The following is a 22,020-nucleotide window of genomic DNA, read 5'->3' on the forward strand; positions in this document are numbered from 1 at the left end:
AGAGACAGGAGGCATAAGGAAGAGAACTGCTCATATTCAAGTTATAGGAAATTATTCTATCTGGTCTCTGTGGAAGAAGAGATTACGTTTCTGCACTTATTGGTGCAGAAGCCACTTTGGGTTCTTTCACCATGTATAACAGGATTGTTTATTTAGGATGGAGGACTCTCATTGCCAGACTTTGGTAGGTCTGAGCTGCTTTATTGTCTATGATTTTAGGAAAAACATTGTGGATATTTTTCATATTTTAAGAATAATAAATTTGATGCATTTTAACATATTGGCAGAAACAAGGGAAATAATATTTCTATTTTCCTACTCTACCCGTGTCATGAGTCTATCACTTTCCCCCTACTAAGAAAAAGAGAAAAAAAAAAATTGTAACAAGTGTCTTGATAAGAACATTAGAAGAACAGTACTATGGCTGACCCAGAACTCCATACAGATATTCTCAGTGCAGTTGTTAACTGTTTATTTATACTTAGATACACACATACTTGTAAATATTGGTTCTTGAATCAGAATGAAAAAGAGCTGTTTTCTTATTGGTGACACTAGACTCAAATTATAATAATAGTAAGTAGGAATATCTTTAAAAATACAGTCCTATACCTATGAGGAGATATAGATTTTGCATTTCCATTACAATATTTTAATCTATGACCTATGTCCTTTTATTACGATACTGTTGAAATTAGGTTGTTGGAACGAAGATGTGGCTACTAATTTATTCATTGCTTTTTCTTTTTCTTTTTCTTTTTTTTTCTTTTTTAACCTAAGGGTATTAGAAAGGTCTGAAAATGATTTTAAATCAGATAGTTTTTTTACTTGTGATAATGCTTTCCCCATGAACACTTTGCTTTGTTGACTATAGCAAAGGCTCTAACTTTGTCCCCAGGTTAATACACACACACCCACAAAAAAATCAGAAGTTGGACCTCATAAACATGATTAGCCAGTAACTACAGGTATGCCTTATCAGTTTCTAAAAACCATTCTAAAACCAATATATTGAAAATAATATATAGATTTGCAATGCTATATTATTAATACTAATGTTTCCATCTCTACAGACCCTCCAGTGGTTTTTCAGTACAAGAAGAAACACAAATGATGACATTTTCGCTTTGCATTTCATATCAGCATGCTAAGCTAAATTAGCTAGTCCCGATTCTGATTTCACAAAGAAGTAAATTTAGAATCATTCCAGTGCAGTCAACGGTGACATATACATCACCAGGGTAAATCTAGCAAATCACATTTCTGCTAGTTACATTTGTAATGTGTGGGGAGAGAGAAAATAAAAGGGGCTCAAAACAGAGCACTTCCCTGTCTCCTTGCACATGCAGTATAGCCTCAGTCCCTCCCCAAAAGTTGCATTTCCATGACATAGAGTATTTCCACACCTTTAGCAGCTTGCGTATCAAATACTAAAGTCCTAACAGCTAATGCCATGGCATAGACATAGCCTTCTTAATCATCTGTTCTCTTGTTAAAAATCTGAATGGACCAATGTCCAGCGTACTAAGATTATGCTATAGCTCACACAACCTATAACATGCCTTCGCTAAAGACACTTGAGAAAATTTTACTTTGTCTATTTTAAGTTTATTTAACACCAGTCATACACCATTCACATTAGCTCAGATTACGCATTTAATTTCCTTAAGTGCTACTCTTAAAACATCGCCATGTTTAATGTTGACGTCTAAATGGTACCGTTTACGCTTTGCTGTGAACACCTCATTAAAGCAAATGGAGCAGGTAAGGAGGTAGAGCATCTGCCTTTGTGGAGGCAAATGGGGAATTGCACGCCTTTGTTTGTTTGCGAATAGTTGAGCATGATTTTCAGCCTGTGTAAATTGATGTACCTCCATAGATTTCATCCGAGCTTCTCTGATTTGTATTAGTTACAGATAAAGCAGTCTTGTGAGTCTTGGATAACATAGTATTCCCTACCTCCATAAAGCCACTTGGGAGACTACTCCAGAACACAGGCTGTTTATAAATTAGACACAGGTGCATTTTAAAACAAGGGCTGCTTACATGTCACCTTTACAGTAGCAAAGATCAAGCTTTTTTCATTTCCTTGCTTGAATATAAAATTTGTGACAATTTATTAAAGCAAAAAAAAGGTACTTTCCAATTAAAAAAAAAAAAAAAAAAGAGGGAAAGAGAGAGACAGATTTTCCCTGACTTGCCAGAATTCCTCTCTTTGAGTAAGCTCAAAAAAAAAAAAAAAAAAAAAAAAAAGAATGACAATTATTCAAGCTATTCCACTTTTTACTCTATTATTGCCTTCAGTGAACATAGGTACATATACCACAACCCCCCCAGATTTTTACAAGTATGTTTAAGTATTGTGGAAGAACAGAAAAACAACCTCAGCATCTGGTCAAGTAAACAGATCGAGAGATACCATTAAACCAGATGAAACACTATTTCCGCTGCTGGAGTATCTGCAGCAGAATCAATGGACTACAGAGGAGATTTCAACCCTTTCTGCTGCAGCAAACCACAGCAGTGATAGATTAGACAGACTATTTTATCTTAAACATGAGTTAGCCATGGAACTATTGTCAGTAGGTTGCATCGCTTCCTAAAATCTGCATTAGTGTCCCACCACCCTCACCACCCTATAAAATGTCAGCTCCCACATCACCTTGTGACCACCTTGCCAATAGAGAATATAGTCATATACCATTAATGTTTGAAAAATCCTTTGAAAACTTGGGATAAAAGCTGCGATGTAAGTGCAAAATAGTAGCAGTAGTATTTCCTTTATGTCAACGTGAGCTGTAATAGTTTTATTTTTCAATTTATTACCTAAAAGAGAAAGAAAAATTAGCTGCTGCACTATTCTCCCTCTGTTTCCAAAGCCCGCAAAGGCCATAGATGAATTTACAGCATTCTGTTTCAGATATTTCTTAATGCTTTTTGCCCTAAAATATGAAACCAGGGTTAAGCACAGTTGATACTATTTCTACTACTTCTACTACTATTTCATAAGTCTTGGGAACAAGGAGTTAATGCATGCTGCAGCAGCTATTGCTTTTACTGACAGCATATGCTCATTATGAGATGAACAGTTTAAGCCAGCTGAATGCATGGGAACACTAATAACAAAGGAATAACTATATTGACTTCAAAAAGCTTACATTAATACAATGTGAAATTGTACATTTTGTGAAGCTTTCAAGCTGATTTTTCCCAAGTAATTTGTGCACAAAAAGTCTTAGAAACTTTTCTGAAGCAAAATAAATAAACGAATGCCTCCTCCTACTCTGACTCGTTCCTCTAATCTATTACCTAAATGGATTATCCTCATTTCTTTTTCTTCCAAGAGTCAACAGCAGAGGAGGCTTGAATAAGTGAAAGTAAAAGCTATTAACACTGTTTTTGAACTTTATTGATAGCATTGGTGGCAAAGCCATCTCCTGTCACCTGCTAGCACAGACAGATGTGGAAAGTTCCCATCTCCTCGTCCGGCAGCAGGGAAACCCAGTGGTCAGCGAAGCTGAGTTTCCACAGCAACACCCAGTTATGTTTCCCAGGCAACCAGGATCCTCAAAATCAGGTGGTAATTGGTGAACAGAGTAGTTTGGGGACAGTATTTTCCCACTTTGCTGAAGTAGGAACTGTGTTTATGGCAGGTGCAGGGGATGGCATGGCATGGTGGGATGGGAGGGAAGAGAGGGCTGCAGCCTGGCTGCAAGATGCAGCTGCTTCTCCTGACCCACAGCTACATGTGGCTGCTTCAATTTCCCCATTTTGCTTAGCAGAGTGCTCAAAAAAATAACATTATATATTTTTATTTACAGTTATTTTCTTCCTTTGCTAATTTCATAGTTAGTTACCACTCCTAATTTTTTGTCTATTTTTAATACTACCTCATACATATTGTGTGCCAGCTTTGGGGTATTTAACTGCTGCGTTAACAGCAGAGGACCAAACCTTGCTATCTGCATTCTGTTCTCAATTCAAACAACATTCCACTGCAGAGAAAAGGTTTGTCTAAGTGACAACAAAAACATTCAGACTCAAATTCATCACAATTTTTTTTTATTTTGGAGGAGGGGTACAATAAGCTCATCCCTGATATTTAGATAGATGTGGGGCCAGAATTTTATATGAACTCTTTAATACAGAGCCCTGTTGTTATTGGTGTTGACCCTGATTGTTCAATCAATACATGACTTGCTGTCATCTGAGGACACTAAGGAAGGGGAGGGGGGTGAACAGCATTTTTGGGGCACAAATTCACCTCTCTACCTGCCTTGACCTCTATCTCCAGATTTACAAAAGTAATTATCTGAATATTTTCACTTTCTAGGCTTTCTTGAACAGACATAAGGTTACAAAGAAGTTTTACTACTTCAAAGAGCATATTGGCAGCTGGTCTTGTCCTTGCAGATGACAAGAATTTAAATAGGCCAAGACTAACCTATCTGAGGATGAAAGCTGGTTTTTCAGCAGTTCTCAGTGATGTGTTTCCATGTCATGGAGGAACACCTCCAGACAAGATACACAGCCAAACACACAAAATGAACCAGCATCTCCAGCCATTAATCACCACCATCAGGCAAGATTCAAAATGCTGCAGAACATTGTGTGATTCTTAGCACAGTCAAATAAAATCCCAAAAACTATTATTAGGCAGATAGTCTAACCTGAGACTCTTTGGTTGTGAAAAACTGGCTGGTTTCCCAAAGTAGCTGGGCCCCCGTCTCCCACTGCATCTTCTCATGTCAGTGTAGCCATTGTCCCCTCTGTCCTCAGAGGCTGTGAGAGAAGCTGCAGTCACACCAAGTCCACTTTGCTTTGCCAGCTGAAATTAGAGAAAGGGACAAGAATTGAGGTCATGTCAGTGAAGATTTGCTTTTTCTTTCTGTTCTACAGGCACAGAAGACAGAAGAGTACAGATTTTGGGGTTACTCTCACATGTGCAGGGTGCTTCGTGCTGTCAGAAATTAGTGACTATCATGACTCCTAGCTAACATATAGACCTGGGAAGGAATTATCCTAGATTGCAATGAGTTTTAATCTGTTCCTTCTATAAATGGCATCAGAAAGGTCAAAATTAGGCTTTTTCTCTGATTGGAAACTATGAGATCTATCTCCTCTGCCCCCTTTTTTAAAGATATGACATAGTACTTAAAGATAAACATCACCTCTTTGGTCTGAGTTTGAAAAGGCTGTCCTACAGTGCCTACTTAGAACTGAGCAAATGTTTTTCATCTGTGTCAGTCTCTTCCACCAGCCACTGCTGCAGAAATAATATTATACTGTGCAAAAGAAAAATGTTTAATGCTCACCTTACTAGATGGAAAATGTAAGAGGAAAAAAGAAAAGGAAAACTCATCTTCTGTCAGAATATTGTCCTACACTACCCAAAACTTAATTATCTTAAGTAAACTTATGTAAGATGAAGAAAAATTCAGTTAAAATTTGTGAAATATGTGTCTGGAAATTGACTATCAAGACAAGTCATGTATATATTAAATAACAGCTCAAATGATCTTTTAGGTAATCATAGAATTATAAAAATATCACTGACTGCTTAAAAATGAGAATGACTACAGTCACTTTTCTGGCTCTACTCTGTCCTACACATCCATTGTACTTCAAGAGCCTCTGCCACTGAAGCTCTTGAGTAACCGTGACCAGCTCTTGCAGGCATGGTGTTCTCCCTCCTTCCTCCATGGTACATACGTATTGGCCCAAGTCTTGAAGGAGCCTCTAGGATACCGCACGTGGGAAATCTGAATGGTTAAACAAGGGACAGCTTGCTGATATTTGGAGAACAAGGGTCTTCAGCTTCTGCCTGGAAGTTCTGGGAACATGCAGCGGGTCTGTATATTTAGGGTGAAAGGGAATGAACAGTTAAAACATCAAGAGGACCAGAAGGGCCAGAGAAGTGAAAAATCATGATCTGCCTTAACATGATAAACTGTCACACTAACTTCTCCAGCACTTTACGGCTAGGAAAATCAAGGCTGCCACTTCCTCTTACTTATGAAAAGAAGAAGAAAAAATAATAAAACTAAAAGAACTGTGGCAAGGACAAGGTTTTTGCTGAAACAGCTGGCTGACTCTGTCCTTTCAATGAATCAGTGCATCTGGGCCAGTGGAAATATCTATAAAAATAATATTGGTCTGTTCATATGCAAAATTTACATTGTGTTTGCAGCAACACTCTCCTGGATTTCTAAAAGCCCTATCCAAAATTGCCTTGCTGACATGGACAGGGGCAACCTGTGCTCACTGAAATGGTCTGAGTTCAGGCTGCTTTTGAGAGCAATCCTTCTCAGCTTCTTACACTGTTCAGAACATACGGCTGCTACAGTAGGAATCTGAAAATAGGCAGCACTGTAGAGTGGAGTGCTGCTGCTATTCCTACATTGTTTTATATCCAAACAGCCAGTAAGTGGTATTGAATTCCCAGAGCACAACTAACACACAAACAGAATTCACAAGGATGCCTTAAGTCTTCAGGATGTAGCTGCAGGACACACACGTATTACAGTGTCTGGGCAACACAGGAAGATAATATACTCTGACCCTTTTTGAACCTTGTCCATTAGCTCTAGGTAGGTCCTTTGCACTGCTCAATGCTGACATTATATGGTTCCGTAATCTAATACAGCTGAAAAACTCCCATGAACCATCTTTGCCTAGCAGTCAGTTCGTCATCATAGCAGGTTTACATGGAGGAAAGTTCCACTTCTCATTAACAGAATTATTTATTTCTTTCTAAATACTGCCAACAAAGTCTGGAAATTCTTCGGACAATAGTGGAACTGTGAGTTGAGCCAATATCCTAGGAATGTTTCATCATAAAGGTCTACCAAGCCTTATAGCCAGCTTTAAGAGTAAAGCTTTTTGGAGAATGAAAGGCTTAAAAGACAGTGTCCCTTGGCCCAGCATGAGTGATGCTGTGGGTTGCACCTGGATGGCAATATTCTTACTGCTTTCTGTGCAATCATGTTAGTTTGGCAGGGCAAACAAAGCAGAAAGAAAGGATTAAAAGTTTTTTTAAAGTGTTAAAGAGTTCTTTGCCCATTTTCCAGCACTGCTCCACCAAACATTTTAGAAACAGGCTCTGTATTGCCAGAGTGGCTTTTGAACCTTCCTGTATATCCTTTCCTCCCTTTCCTCAAAATGTTTTGCCCAGCTTTAAACCAAACAGGCAGACGTCTTCACTCCTATCTCAACAAGGTTAAAATGATTTAATGTGCCTCAAAGACAGAATGGAAGTCAGCCAAAGGAGCTAAAAGCAGCATACACTGCAGCAATGAGGATTTTCCCCTCTACTCTTGGGACTGTCTGAAGGAGTTTCCCAAATGTATGTGTGCATCAGATTTTTACCACTATGATTGCAGTTGTTTTCTTGGCATAGTCAAACATCCACATTACTTTTCAGAGGAACTGCATAGGGTGCTTTGCAACATAATCTTGTTCAAGCTTGAAGGAAAGAGATTCACGTAGCTACAGCAAGAGAACACAGAGAAAAATATGCAAGTGCTGAATAGTGATAATGCCCATTACCCTGTTTGTTTTCTATTGCTGGGCTAAAGTTTGCACTTCTGGTATTTAATATAATGATTCTGGTTTGGTTTTCATAGAGATTATCTTTCTTGCTTCTTCCAGCTTTCAAACTTTATTTCAGGTCAGGTACCACACAGCAGTTCTTAGAGCAACCCTATGCTCCTGACATAACTTGGCTTCTTCCCTGTTCTCTTCTCCTAGTCTGTCAGCAGTCAGTCCAACTTCATCATACTCTTTTCCTTACTGTTCTCAATATCGGCGCAAGTTGCCACATAAAAAGGAAAAGCATCTAGATTCTGCTACAGTGTTCACTTCAAAGTTACTGTGGTGGCCCTGAGTCTCTTACATTTCCACGCCTTTTGTTCTTTTCCAGAGTTGTGCTTAAGGCCTGATTATGAGTGCTTGCAGATCTAGTGATTTTCATCTTAGCACACTGTCAGGTTAAATCGTTGGCAATGTCCTCTCACCAGGAGCTTGCCGTTCAAGGACTGCCTTTGGAGCAGGCGTTGCATGATTCAAATAAAAAATTCACATGCAAGTGTTTGGTACTGCAGTGACAAAGTGCTATTGCTGCCTGCATTTAGTGACCTTTTTTATGAGTGTGAAGGACTTGCTGCCAGAGATAGAACCACACTGTGAAATACTGCAAACAGGGCATCCTGCCAGAGCTATGGTTCTGTGGACTTGTGTATCAGAGCAACACCACAGTGCCCTCTTTGTTCCTGGTCAATCCTGTACAACAGCCAGTCCTTCACTGGGATCTCAGTAAGAGACCAATACCCCCCACTCCAAGACTGGCCACAGACTCAAGGAATAGTTTAGGCTGCAAGGAACTCTGAAGGGCACTCAACAGGACCCTCTGCTTGAAGTAAGCTGAATCAGATCAGGTCACTTTTCTAGCTGAGTTTTTAATGTCTCCAAGGACAGTAATTTCATGTTCCTGGACAACCTGCTGAAATACATAAACCCCTTCATGGTGAAAAAGATGCAAAAACTGCCCTTATATCCAATAGGACAGCCCGTGTTACATTTTCTCTATGGTCTCCCATGAGGCAGCTGCAAACAGTAGGGAGATCCCTCCAAAGCCTTTTCATAAACAAACAAACCCAGCTCTTTCAATGTCTCCTCATATGTTATGTGTTCCAGCACATTGAGCATCTTGGTGGCCTGCACTGGATTCAGTCCAGCATGCCACCTCCATCCATATCAGAATGTTAAGAGCATAAAATCTCTGAAAAGTAAATACGATTGTTTTCTTTACATCCCTTTCGCAGTCTCTAGAGGGTTTGGAAGAAGCTGCACCTGATCTACAGCAGCAACACACTATAGATTTTTTGCATCTGTTAAGCTGTATTTTGCTGATTAGAAGAGTGGGAACCAATGTATCAGAATAGAGAACAAAATACATTTTTAATTACAATTGTGAAGTACTGTCTGAGCATTACAGGCAAAACACAATTCAGACTATTTTGTCTTAGAGTAGATAAGGGTAGGAAGAGTCAGCCTAATTATTTCCTTTAGTATTTTTTCCACAATTTCACATCATAGCAATGGTGCTGTAACTACCGCTTGGGGACTTTAAATTGATCTTATAATGGGATCTGATTGGTGAAAGCACCTTGAAAATCATTAAAGAATTCTGCAATTTGTTAAAGAATTTAAAACAATCTTATTACTGAGAACAGAATACATTTTAACTTTGTAACTAGTATGTAATTCTTCTGAAAAGGGTATTAATTAGTGCCTAGTGGGATTTTTAATTTTATTTTGTGCCAGAAAGATACTTGAGTAATAGGACCTTGACTAAGAAACTGAGTAACCAAAAATCATTTCTACCAGCATGCACTGGATCCATGCTGATCACCTACCTGTCAAAAAATAAAAAATCATTGACCTTGTTTATCTGTTTTTCTAGTTCTTTTTGCTGGGTGCTTATGGGAAAGCAATAGTCCTTTGCAGTTCCTGGGGATTAAACACAGGTATTTTTATTTGACCTTTTTAGATGTTGAAAAAAATGCTTTCACCAGGGTAGCTACGGTGGATTAAATGGAATAACTACAACAAGGAATTTTCCCTTTTGTTTTAAAAGGGAAAATTCTTTGGGAATTTTCTTATTCCCTCTCTTTCCTTTGATTAGTGAAACAGCAAAGGGCTGTGTTTCAAATGGAGATGCAGAAAGCACTTGTTCTGGAAGTACTACTTCATAATGCATTTTCTTGGGGGCAAACAGCATTTATGGAAAATGCAGAGAACCAAGTTAGGTAAGCAAGGTGCACTGCCTGTGCTGTGGATATAGAGCTACATAAAACAGGAACGAAAGCAACAAAAGAAAGATATGTACCATTTTCATAAGTTCTAACTGAGGTTGTATAAATATAAGCACAATCATATTTTTCATTCCTCTTGGCATCACTTTGTGGTTTATTTGTTTTCTGATGTGCCCTACATCCTTGCCTTCCGTCTTTCAAAGATTTGAATTATCAGTAGTTTCCTTAGCTGCACTTGTTCTCCTAAGAAATATGGGAAAATCCTTCGTTGCAGAGAAGGTCATTATGTAATAGATTGGGGGAGAAAGGGGGCCGGGGGGGGGGGGGGGGCGGGGGTGCTGCATCAACTGGTGGCATAATCCCCAAGGGAAAACAGACTTTAGTTGAACAATCAGAAAACTGGCTTGCTTTATGGTGTTTACACTGCTACTTGCTAATGGATCACCATAAAGGAAGCAAAAGGACTCTTACACTATTGAGTATGCTATCATGGGAGTCTTCTGAGTGCGCCTTTTTTATTTGCTGCAGTCAGGTTAATGAGCTCACCAGCCCACTTGATGTCGAGGACTTTGTAACAAAGCAATCTCTCATTAAATGCTGCCTGGCACCACTCTCTTGAAGCAAAGGGACATTCAGATTATTGAATGCCTTTGTATTCCTCATTCCTACCAGGCTATGGCGTCCAGCAGTGGCATCAGTCCCGCACACTTACTGGCAGCCATCCAGTCGTGCGCCTGCCCTCTTCAAACTGCATGGGCATTTGCCAATCTAAGCAGCACTAGTAGGCAAACAAGCATGGCACACGACTGCTTTGGCCCGTGGCCAGATGTGCAGCTGAACCATCTCGCTTCCCCGATACTGTACGGACAAACACGTTTTTTCCCCATTCTTTCCCATTCAGTTGATTTACATGGAGAAGTTTTGTTGCAGTACAAAGGAATGTGCATTTATCTGCATTCTCTTTCTGCTTTAACACCTTTTTTTTCAGTCTCAGTAGTGCAGGTCATGAATTCATCTGTGGCTTTATTTAAATGCCTCCTGGCTGACAGTTTCTTCAATGAAATGACCCCAGAGTGTTATCAGCTAGCTAGCAGGTGTGTCTCTTTATTCAGAATCTTGCAGGCAACGGTGCATCCTGGGTAAAGAGCAATCTATGCATGATCCAGCTCTTCCCTGCATTACTCAGGAGGTTTACTGGTTCACTGTCATGAAAGCACTTAAAAATAAAGCACTTTTTTCAGTTGGCTTTCCACTGGGCTTTGTGCCCCGAGATATTTTGACACAAACATACAAACTGATAGAGAAGGAATTTTTATGAAAGGCATCATCTTATTTAAAAAAAAAAAAAAAAATCAGCCTTAGACAGGCTATTGTTTTTAGTTGTATGTTACTAAGCAGTTATTTAATAGTAATGTGGTTACTCTTTCTATAGTTCTGCTAGTAAACAGCCTTGTAAAGCATCATGTTTGCTGATGTTCCCATGTGTTTCTGCGCACACACAGGCACACCCTGTTCCTATTCGGACAGCTTCTAATGTTGAAGAAATCCTCAAAGTCTGGTTAAATGGCTGGCAAGAGAAAACCACACTGAATAAAAATAAATAAATACCTTAAAGATTAAAGTTAAGGAGAAGATTACAGACAACAGAGGGAATCCCTTTGTCCTTCCAAATGCTGTCATACAATGTTGTAGGACACGTTTTCTCAGACCTTTTCTTTACAGAACTACTGCTTTGCCTGCCCTGTCAGGAAGGGACAGGGAAAACATGGAGCCCAATAGCATTCCCAAGGGTCCTGCATATGTGTTCAGGGCAGTCTGGGGAATCTTGCCTGAGGTACTTTCTCTCTCTTCCCCAGACAAATACCAGGTTTGATGATACCAGCATGCACTCTACCACTGTTCACCTACACTGCGGTAATTTTTTCCTCCTTCCAGTAGTAGATTGAGAAGAGGTCCTACACATGTGACATTTGTGTACTCAACTTTCCTTTATTGGGAAAGAATTCTGAAAAATAAAGTTCCTTGTCCATCTGTCAGTAAAAAGACATAAAAGGGCAACAAAGATGATGGGAATTCATTTCATCCTGACCTGAAGTCAAACATAGTTTTGCTGGAGCAGAACTCCAGGTTTGTTCCTGATTCCATTGAAATTAGCAAGCAAGCTCTTGTTGACTTAGTGAGCAGGCCTGTGATTCACAAATTTGGCTAATCCACTCATATTTTCAATATGAGATTTTGAAAAGGTCACAGAATGCAGAGTCAAGACTGTTGTCCCCAGAAGGGTTTTGGCTTGAGATCAAGCAAAGATAATAAAAACAGTTGTCCAGCTTTTCAGTATTCAATGCATATCAGCTGTATTGACTAATAAGACAAGAGGATGCTGAGCTTAGGAGTGTAGGAAAGTCCTTTTTATTGTCAGCCCTCTCTCTTGTGCCTTTACCAAACAGGTGATTTTTTTTAATAGGAAGACCACTAATTTGATTCAGCACCAAAAATCCCAATTATGTGTGCTTAATTTCACAGTGGAGGATATACATTTGAAAACCAGCAATATTTAAAATGTGTTATGGAATTCAATGACAATGGAAGAAGGTGAACATTATGGAAAAATAAGTATATTACTGAAAAATTCAGCAAGTTATAAGGGTCTGGAATCCTTTCATATGAAAAAAAAAATTATTTTAAAACAGGATTCAATTATTTAAATGTAATTCCAGTAAACAATTTCAACTCTGTTATTGTTGGGGATTTTTTCTGGACCAATATTTTCCAGTAGTTCTTCTGGAAGTTGGATAAATTTTCTACAGATTTCTTGGCAAAATGAAACTCTAACTTTCAACAGCTAGCTTTCTCTACAACAAAAGAAACCCAGCAGGTTATAAAGTTTTGTTTATTTTTGCCTCTTCTAACATGTTTTATTTACATTCCACTCAACCAATGGGTTAAACACTATTTGGCCCACTCTGCAGAGAAGAGAGATTTGATTTACCTCATTCTGCCATTTTCCTTCCTCCCCTCCCAAGTCAGGGCACCAATACTGACCATTCAAAAAGAATAAGTATTAACTATAACAGAAATATTTCAATAAACAGCTACAGCTTGGTTTTGGATCACATGCACCCAGATACTCAATGATATTTAAGAACACAGCCCTCACTAATCTCCATCCCTAGACCAGACTCTGAATTTTACATTCAGGATCATTTACAGATCAGTGTCTGTAGAGAACAAATGTATTTTCAAATCCCATACATCAACAATTTTGCATACAGTTTGCAATTCATTCACATTGCCATTGCTAGGGGAAGGATGCATATTCTGAGATCAGCATGAGTTATTGTAGTCCTCTGCCCTAACCTGTCATGGTACACAGGCCGTAGCACCTCACTTTGCAATATCCACTGCACTGCAATCAGTACTGCAGTCAGGAGAGAAAACCTGCTGGTCCCCACTTCCCCGCCTTCAAGGAACTGTCTGGTTTCTATTTCTAGTGCCATTAACCTTTCTGAAAAACAAGTACTTTCATTTTTTCTGTTGCCAAGTAGTTTCAGCTCTCTGCTCAAATCAACAAGGGTGGGGACAGTTGGGGCTTGATCTCGTGTGATGCTGAGCCCAGGCTTGTGCTTGGAAGGGGAGTGCTGAAGAGCTGAGCAAGGCTCAAGGACTGTGTGAGACTCTTCCCTGACACCATTTGTTTCCCACTGGGAATCCAACTCAGGGATGGTAAAAACCACCATAAGCAACAAGAACTCACCATGATGGCTTCCTGCAGATGGAGCCTACAGAGGACATGCTTTTCTCCATCTGGACTGGTTGTTGTTTCTTATGTTTACAAGTTTATGTCGTCTCCTTTTTCCAAAAGAACTGCCATGGTCTCCAAAACTTCATAAAACTTTCAGAATGCACACTTTTATCCAGAAGGATTCAATACTTTATTTGTGTCTCCCTGCTTTTTAATTCTCTTTTTTCCAGAAAGAAATTTTATCGAGCAAGAGATTATTTACAGACCAGGCAGATTATGTTTTCCTTTCATCAGCTACCTTAGATGGTTAATTAAGAAATAGAGCAGCAAAATTGGAATCAAGAAAAAATAGAAAGCGTGCTTATTAGCAGCGCTTTTGTTTGCTTTTCTAATTGATCCCTTCAAATAGTTTGTCTCTGCTATTACAACCAACAAGGGCCTGATATGACTCCGACTGCAGTGCATGGTGTGTTTAATTCAGGGGCGCACACGGGAGGCTGGCACATGGGGGTTTCTGCAGGTAGAGACGATACTGAGCTCAGCAAACGTGCCACATCAGCATAACACCAGACCTGCACATCTCATACAGCAATGCTGACCCTTTCTCCTCCTTCCTTCCCTCGCTCCTATCTGATCACATTAAACAGCTAGAAAAGTGACGAATGATGAATTAAATATCCATTCCACAACAATCCTGAATGCAGCCATGTATACTATTCACAGTTTTTGATTATTCAGGGTCAAGCTCCAAATACTAGGAGGAAGAATTTGCAACGCAATATTGGCAAAGGAAAAAGAAAGAAAAAAAAAAAAATGAAAAAAAAACACAACAACCTGTCTTGTCTGCGGACGATCAGAAGATTGGCTGGCTAAATTCTCCAAAAGCAGCCTTCAATTTTTTATCTAGCTATTTATAGAAAACTGCAGAAACAGCTGAGCTGAGTGAAGTGATGTCACTTTTGCTGGGAGGACGGCTTGCTCTGCGTTGTGCGTCGAGGCGGCAGAGCCCGCTGGAGCCCGGGGCCGCAGCCCCGCAGTGCGAGGAGCTGTAAACACGGGCATTTTTCAGCTCCACTGATCAATACGGCATTGATGGCTCTCGGCTGACCTTCAACCCCTCTGGAATAGCAATGGGCTGGCGCTGCATCTTGCAGTCTGCGAGGGCTGCCGCCTGTTAGCTACCAATTTTACAATCGATCAAAAGTCATTTTTGTCAATAAAGCTCGAGAATTCAAGCAGTGGCAAGCAATTTTTGAAAGGTCAGGGCTGGGTTTTTATTTGTGCGACCTCTGCTTTCAAGCCGTAGCGCAGTCCCTTACACCCATTAAAAGTAGTGAGAAAATTTGAGATTTTTTTTTCTTCCCCCCCACTTCCATGTATTTTTAGTAAGCCTTTGGGCATTTTCCCTGTCCCTAAAAGAATATGGTTGCGTGGCAACGTCCCCCGTTGCCATGGAGACTCGGTGTGTAAGCAGCTGCCGCAATCAGCATTAACTCCGGGCTCGAAGGTTTGTCATTCCAATGCATAGGGAGGGGGAGACAAATAGGACAGCAGCGCATTGCCGTAAAAGGGAAGTCACCTAGATAATGTCACTCACAAACATATGTTCCACAATTATTCTTTCCACTGTTTTATTGCCGCAATTATAGCTAAACTAAGATTACAAAATTATATGGTTTTAATTTGCCTCCATCGACTATGTTTCGCTTCCATTAAAATTAAGTCTAAACCCATTTAAGTAGCAAACTGTTGGCTTTGCAGAGGATGGGGGATTTAGGTTTACCAGTGGGTATTTCGAGGACTAAGTAAAAGTAATGCCTCTAGGAATCTTAATATTTAGCCAAAATGAAGCACAGTCCTGGTCACTGGACTATTATCCACCTTTCTCTTTTGTCCTGCATTGAACCCCACAACACAGCCACAGCCAGAGATGATGGCCAACACCATCCTCCTCCTCCTCCTCCCTCTGATACCCCTCTCCACAAAAATAAATTTGGAAATTTTAAATCCGGCCATTGGAAAGTTTCATGCTGGACTCAGCCCACTGGGTGCTGCAGCAGCCTCCAACACATTGCTGTGCGATCGCTCCGTTTGAAGACCCCTGTAATAAACAGGCGCAATGGGGTTGACTTCAAAATGAAGTAACGCAGCATTAACCCTGAATTTCCTTACATCAGCAGTCTTCAGACAATCCTTTAATGTGATCTGAACATATTTCATTATCTTTGTTTTAGAAGAAGTTTCATTTTTTTTCTGTTGCTGCCTGGCTGCTCCTGATTGTAGTAAAAACGAAAAGTAAAACATGTTAGGAGGTGTATGGCAGATGATAGGATACACCTCGACAGCTATTCTGCAAAAACTTACAGTGAGTGGTAGTAAAGGACTTTTGTCTGGATTTTTTAATGTATAGGTGGAAGCATTTAATCAGTGTTAAATGCATACATTTACACAGCTGTGCTGATTCAGTTGTGTAAGCGAGAATCTATTCACAATCTAATATATTAGGCCACAGAGTGATGCTGACTCCCTCAGAAACAATTCCACGTGATGGGAAAAAGCAATGTAAACAGGCATATAAACACAAACTTGACATTCAGATCCATATGATTTATTTACCAGCCTTTTCAAACAACCAGTTTTTAACCCTGTTAAATCCTTCCATTATATAAGGGCTTTTATTACTGTGGATTTGCATAATTAAAATATACATGCCCAGTCACCAATGTTTATAACCTATACTTACTCAGATTCTTATTAAGATTTGCATGAGAAATCCAGCTCTTTTAGATATCATTTTAATTAAAAGATGAATGTAGCACAGTATCCTTTTCCTAAGGAATCTACTATTGATAGGAAATTGCAGCTGAAAATATATTTTTCACTCCTGCAGATATGGCTGAACCTGTATCTGTTGAGAATTGCAGGGTAAAAAACATGCTCCTTAGAAGAGACCTTGCATGCCACCATTTAGACAGAAGCTTCTTTCTATGGTTGTTACAGTCTATAAACCCCTGAAAATAGGGGTTTACAATGAAAATACGGCTAGACCCTTCACTACAAAAATGCTAGCAGGTGCTGTTATAATATACAAATCCAGATAGCATACAGTGACCTATTTTCAAAATCAGGCCAGGCAAAATGACATCGAGAAATTGAATTCCTTGCCCTTACTTTAATAGTGTCTTGTCATGCGATCTTCAAATCAGGACGGGTGATCATTGCAAAACAATCACTAACCCAAGGGACAACAGGAATGTTCTCAGCACTAATACCTCGGGCCCATCACACTGCTTACAATAATTGGCTTATTGCAGAGGGCAGGTATAGACCATTCAAATCAAAAATATCCTTGGACAAGGGGGGATTTTGCCCTTTTTAAAGTTAGAGGCCAAAATAAGCCTCAAAACGATATTCTGCCCTATTTTGTTGTGTCATCAAAAATAGCTGGCAACTGGAACAACAAACTGTGCTGCTAAAAATACGCTGGCAGTTATGCAGGGATATTTAAAATAGATTAGCATATGGATTAACTCAAATTCAAAACTGGCTTTAACCCTTTGGTGACCACAGTCCTGTCTTCAAATAACACAGCTCTGCAGCACTAAAGACAAACTTAGCTTAGAGCGTCAAAAAAAGTCTGGTGAAGCAAGTGTGGCCACTGATGTTTCCATTTATACTGGGGACCCAGTGGTATCTTAACAAATCTAGGTAGATCGAGTAGTTTATGAATTTTCTTACCATATTGTTGGGGCTTTTTCAAACCAGGGCCATTTCAGAAGGCCTTACTCAGGTGGCAAATTTAATTTATTGCTGAAAATATATTCAGGAGCTATAGAATAAGGCCCTGGAAATGACTGCAAGGCAAATGTATAAGACTGCAACTATGTATGGCTGAACTAAATCTAGCAGTTAGAAGCCAGAAAAATATTTGCAAGGCAACAAAGAAAGACTCGAAATTGAAGGAATTACATTATGTAAAAGAAAATAAGTTTTGCTAAAGTAAATACATTTTTCGAGCCACAAAGAACAACTGTTTTCCTGCTGAAAACGATTTATTTTTATCAAAATAATACATTTCTCTAAAATAAATTACCTTTGCAGCAGATATTTGGAATTCATATTTTATTGCATGTCATCTGCAAAATCTGGGGTTTTGTTGAATTTGTTGAGAATTCAATATTCAAGCAAGGTCAGAAATCATGCAAAAAGAATAGCATATCTTCCAAGAAAGAACTCCCAAACTTAAAGTGTCGGTTTTGCAAAATTCTTCTTCCAATCTTATTATTTGCCACTATGAGACAGTTATTTCTGATTTAAGTATCTGTAATGATATTTAAACTAAAACATTTTTCAAACTTTTCCATTCTGCCAGCATATAAACATTTCCACTACATCGATCAACACATTTTCCCCACAGTGGCCTTATCTTTAATCACCAGACTGAAACTGAAGTTTTGGTGTTTGCTTTTGTTCTTTCGTTTTTAAATACAGATTTCCCTAATTTATTTATTTTAATTTTTTTTTTTATGTTGGGCTTTTATATCCCATTTTATGGGAGAAGTTTATTGTTTACGGAAGTGAAGAATGTCAGGTGCTTGGAGGCTTTGACCAAAGTGCTTATATTAAAACCTCTACAATGCTAATAAGGCTTTGGGGGTTTGTTTTAAAGCAAAATACCCTTTCATATATAGAACACAATCACTTATTTTCACCTTTTCAGATAAAATCCCTTGAAAGAAAAATGTAATAAGTAACTATGTTAAGAATATCCGGGGTGGGGGGGTGAGGGAGGAATTTCTAATATGAGAACCATGAGCAATGTTGCTTGGAAAATATACTGTGCACAATGGCAAATAGCTCAGAGTGAAGTGGCCATGGGAAAAGCCTTCCTGAATACCTGGGATTCCTCCTCAGATGGGGCACAGGGAAATCCTGCAAGGGCTCTAAATGGGAAGTGAATTCCCCTCTACAAGGTAGAAAGGGGAATGTGCCAGAGCCAGAGGAAGAAAGGCTGAAGGACATTCCTCAGCGTGCACCTTCTTTCTGCTAACGTCTGCCTTACAAAACCACAAAGAGTCAAATTTGAGGCAAAATGCTCTTACAAAAAGCAACTGTTAGGCAAGCTGAGGACTACATACTACTGTCATCCTGCGGGGACTCAAAGAGGGAGAAAAGTTACTGCCAGAGCCACAGGGCAACTGCCTATGCACAGACAGGGATGAAAAACCTTGTTTCCACAGGACCACAGCTAACAACACTAATTTTTTTTGTTGCTGCACAGAAACATGCCAGACAAAAATCCCTTCTGGAGCAAGCATTTTCCTGAGGTGAAATGCACATCAAAAGCACCAGGAAGAGGAGTGTTTCAAAAGCCTAATGTGGATGGCAAAACCTAGTTACTACTGACCTGTACAAAGACACAAAAAGAAAATATTATCTTATAAATATGGCAACCAGCAGCCCTGAATCTGGCTCTTAGGATGCTCTGCAAACTGAGTTTACCTCTCAAACTACTTAAAACAGGGCATTGAATTGCCTGAAGTGTTAGTATGTAGATGCTGCATCAAGATGCTAGTATAGGGGAAAACAAACAAACAAACAAACAAACAAACAAAAAAGTAAAACTAAATAATAGCTTTCTGGCAAAGAAATGGAATAGTTATCATTTGTTCCCTAGGCTTCAATTTAAATTTATTTTATGTTCTAGTAAGTATCCTTTAAAAAAGGGTTCTGTTCTCTAATGAAGTTTTTGGTCCATTTGGAAGGGAGAAAGATCATAGATGTTATGGATTTCATTCTAAGTCAGTTAATAAAATCTCCTTTCTCCAATATCATTTTGGCATAATCAGACAAACTTGTATTGCCATTATCAGATGAAGCTGCTCAAATACAAGGTTTTTATTACCTGTATATAAGGTTTCAGGGACAATATTTTGAGAGAGACAATGATGGTTTAAATAAATGTGAAACATAAAACATCTGAATGTTGCTTCATGTAAAAGTCACTAGTATAAAAAATCGTAATTAAAAAAATATATCTTCCACTTACATAGCAAAAGAGCTGTAACATTCTGACATTCTGAGGGCAGAATTCATATTTTCTGCTTTTAAAAACTGAATGAAAACCACAAGAGTTTGTTGTCCAGTTATAAAACTGTGAAGCTCTTTGCCTTGTGCACATGCATATCTCTCTCTATATATAGATATATACATAGGCAGACATGCACACATGCATGTGCACACATACACATACACACTGGAAAGATGCTTTTGTCTCCAGGGCCATTTTTCCTCTTCAGAGATCATAATATGCTTAGTTAAAAAGAGGAATCTACAGAACAGTTACAATAGTTGAAACAACCATCTTCCATTTAAATATGTTTAATGGCAACTGATGACCATTAGGAGAAAAGAAAATATGATTTTTTTATAGTCAACTAATAGCTTGAGTAAAATATATCACATTTTTGGTTAATTCTCTTTCTCCTCAGAAAAAAAAGAGTGTGCATCTGGTGCTGAGATACCCACCAAATCCTATGCTTTACTTAACATGGCTGTTAGCAGATTAAATCATAAATACACACACAAAGTGATTAAAAACTGATACATAGTATGATTTTTATTTTTTTCTTTCCCATGAAGTCTGCCTCCTTTTTACTTGTTGATTTTTTTTCTAGTTTTTGAAAGCAGTTATCATAATATTCTTTTTTATGCTTTTATTGTATTTTAGAATCTACTTTCCATTATCAAAGATGCTACCAAGGGAAGACACTCTATGGAGATTATTAGATTTCCAGAGTAGTCTAACATTGTTCAGAGCTAATAAAACAACAGGACAACTGCAACATCAACAATACTCGGGCTTTATGTGAAAATGGTTTTTAGTTTGTGCCCTAAGCAACACCACTCCTTCATTCATCTGGGAATAAAGATTGTATTTCAACTTTTCTGTATACTAAAGAAAAAATTATTAAGAAAGGTTACAAACTTCTTGTGAGGGCAGAAACAAATCGCAGTTCCCGTTCAAGCTTATTTTTTGGTGCTACCCTGTTAAAATGCTTACATGTGTTATCGCAGCACCTTTGTAAATTGTTGCACCAATATCTCACACAGATACTAATCTTCTGGAGACAAATATTATACATATTTCTATACAAATTTCCATAGGTGGGTGAGTGAGAGATATGGGTGCAGAGTTTTTCACGTATTGAACCTCCCTCACAAAACCCATTGGAAACAACTATTTTGTACCTATTTTAGAGGTAGGTAGACTAAGACAAGGCAGGTTTTCCTTAACCGAGAGTGAATCAGTGAGCTCTGGAAATGGACCCACCACGGGGAGGATGACACTGCCCCTCTGCATGGGGGAGAAAACCCAGAGATAGACATCACCAGTGATGGGGATTTCACAAGACAACCTCTCCCTCCACCTCCGTCAATCAACAGCTTGCTCCAGTTAAGGCTGGAAAACTGGTACCTGGTGAGCTCACAGCTGCGTCAAACCCCTCAGGTCTTTCTGACAGCTTGGTTTGGGTCATTGTTGCCCCTTGGAATTTCAGAAATAAATTTTTGGGCAGCCCCTAATGACTTGCAGGATCCTTCCGCATTCGTGTGTGGTGTCCTTAGTAAGTAGTCTGGGCAAATAAAGGCACATGAATAGAGGGGTGATACTGACCCAAATGTATCCGTATTTTTGTACTTTTTTTACAGGAGAAGCTTAATCAGATTGAAAGCTGCTTTTGTAGGCTTTCAGAGAAAATGCCTTTTGACAAAAAGGGGAGGGGGATATTCACAGAGCAATGATGGCAAGAACAGAAACTGGAGGTTTGAAAGACCCACCAGGAGAGGCAATTCAGCCCACTTATATTAAATCAGCTGTTATTTTTTCTGTCTTTCCCCTCCCCCCAAGTATTGGGTAACCAAAAAGAAAATGATGTGAATCCATTTTCAGTACTGATTCCTTTTAATCCCGCAGATCAAAACCATCCTACAGTTTCCAAATGCTTTTTCATTCTAAAAGTAAAACATTTCACAGGAAGATGTGAGGGGTAAGTCTTTCCAATCATACATTTTAAACTCAGTTGCTTGCAAAATATAATGAACTTTAAAAAAATCATAAAGGGCTTAAAACCTGAAGACAATGGGGGTTTTGCCATTAATACCTAGAGCAGCAGGACTGTGCATAGAGTAATCAATTGCCCAACAAGGCCCTAGGAACACAATCAAGGAAGGAAACTACAGGAACATACAATATTTCACATTTAATAAATGGTCTTTTGAGATTACAGCCATATAGAATAGCAATAGAAAGACTGTAACGCTAAAGTAGGGATTATATACATCTGTCTGTCTGTGGAGTGGAATTTTAAGCAATCATTTTCATACAACCTGTCAATAATAAGCATGCTTTTGCAGTTTCATGGTTTGTTTCAATTTAAAAACATAGTAAAGAGTATTCTGTCT

General features: G+C 38.9%; 1 long non-coding RNA gene across 5 annotated transcripts in view; it reads right to left on the reverse strand.

The window, feature by feature from the left end:
* The window catches only part of LOC135578643 (uncharacterized), a 208,486-nt gene that overhangs the window by 160,846 nt on the left and 25,620 nt on the right, over positions 1-22,020 (reverse strand). For all 5 annotated transcript variants that reach the window (XR_010470593.1, XR_010470596.1, XR_010470592.1 and 2 more), the window contains one exon: positions 4,671-4,828. This is a non-coding gene — a long non-coding RNA (uncharacterized LOC135578643). The remainder of the gene's footprint in view (positions 1-4,670; positions 4,829-22,020) is intronic.

The sequence above is a fragment of the Columba livia genome, chromosome 2 (genome assembly GCF_036013475.1).
Source record: "Columba livia isolate bColLiv1 breed racing homer chromosome 2, bColLiv1.pat.W.v2, whole genome shotgun sequence".
Classification (NCBI taxonomy): Eukaryota; Metazoa; Chordata; class Aves; order Columbiformes; family Columbidae; genus Columba; species Columba livia.